Raw genomic sequence first — 1,520 nt, forward strand, 5'->3', positions numbered from 1 at the left:
GTAGCCTGGCCCCCGCTCGCCCGCTGCCGCGCGGCCCCGCACCCTCACCGGCTGCCCAGCCCGAGCTGTCGCCCGCAGCGGCCTCCGAGTCCGCGCCGGCTCCGCCCGCTCCCTACTGCCCGCGGGCCGCCCCCGCGCCCCGCGCCCCTTCCCCGCCCCCCCAGGGTCCCGCCCTCGCCCCGCGGATGCGCCGCCGATTGGTCTGACGGCCCCTGGGGCGGGGGCTCCGCGGCCGTAGCCTGGAAGCGCGGCACAGAACTCTGATTGGTGGATTTGTAGGGCGAGAAGGCACGCGCAGAGTCGGATGTAATTCGGCCAGCTCGGCTCGCAGGGCCGCGGGCGGTTGTGGGCGGGGCGTCAGATCAGTGCTCGGGGCGTGGTTACGGCTCGGGGAGGGGCGGGGCGTCGGCTCGGGGGGCGGGGCGCGACTCCGGCCCAGATCCGTCTGCAGTCTCGTGCTGCCCTGGACCGTGGCCGCCTGCGTTTGTTACTAGATCCTCTTCTCCTGGGGCTACCGGGGTCGGCTTAGGGGCGCCGAGGGCCAGGCGAAGGTGTGCTGCAGAGGAAATGGGCCGTGCTGGGAGCCCAGCGGCCCCCTAGCCTTCGCGGCTCCCCACCGGGGAATGGAAACGTGGCACCATCTCTGGAGCCCCCAGGCCCACGATTTGCAGGAGCACACGCCCCTTCTTCGAACAGTTGAGTGAGCTCCTATGCATTCTTGGACACCCGGCTCAGCTTGCCCCGGTCCTGCCCCCGCCGCGGCCCCCGTGAGCAGGCCAGGAGCGCCCCCGCGCGGCTATCTAGGGAATAAGTCCCGAACCATCCTGGAAAAGCCTGGTTGGTTGGCCTCCGGGCACGTCTCACACGAGGAGGGATATCTGCTTTCCGCGGGGCTGCCTCAGAAGGGCACTCTTGCCCCCGTCGTTCCCGCCGGGTTTTTTCTCTTACCGGCCCCCAGCGCAGAACCCCGCACCCCTCCCCACCGAGGCACAAAACCCCCGACAAGTACACACTGCCAGGGAGATTACGCAGGGAGACCCTGGTCAGAGCGGCGGGGGACCCAGTAGAGGCTGCGGAGAGTAAGCTGGAAGGAACACCCGAGGGAGGGACGGGCCTGGGGAGAACTACAGAAGGAAAGGGGCCCAGGCGGTCCTGGGTGGAGGGGCCAGGGGACTGGCTGCCACCCCCAGGTCAGGTTTCCAGCATTCCTCCTGATCAGTCAGTCGTTGTCCCTACTGTGAATGAGACCTTGCTTCTCTCACGTCTTATACCCGGTGGGCAGACATCATCGAGCTCCCATTAGAGCTCCTTTTTATCAGTTCCCCTGTAAATCCTTTCTTCCCAGGCTTCGTGGCTCCCTCTTTCCAGACGGGATGGCCAGTACAGAGCTATTATGTACTGATGTTCATGCGAATAATTCCTCCCCATTTCTTATACACAGGAAATACAGAACTTTCTCTGAATCTTTCCGAGATCTTACACCTTTACCTTGTAAAGAGCCAATAATGAGAACTACTCAC

General features: G+C 65.1%; 1 protein-coding gene across 12 annotated transcripts in view; it reads right to left on the bottom strand.

The window, feature by feature from the left end:
• The window catches only part of FARP2 (FERM, ARH/RhoGEF and pleckstrin domain protein 2), a 98,437-nt gene extending 98,320 nt beyond the window's left edge, over positions 1-117 (bottom strand). For all 12 annotated transcript variants that reach the window (XR_015154388.1, XR_015154384.1, XR_015154387.1 and 9 more), the window contains exon 1: positions 49-117. The gene's annotated coding sequence lies outside the window, so the exon portion shown is untranslated. The remainder of the gene's footprint in view (positions 1-48) is intronic.
• Between the last annotated feature and the right edge of the window lie 1,403 nt (positions 118-1,520).

The sequence above is a fragment of the Bos grunniens genome, chromosome 3, assembly GCF_055505025.1.
Source record: "Bos grunniens cultivar Pamir isolate PY7600 chromosome 3, Bosgru_T2T1.0, whole genome shotgun sequence".
Lineage (NCBI taxonomy): Eukaryota > Metazoa > Chordata > Mammalia > Artiodactyla > Bovidae > Bos > Bos grunniens.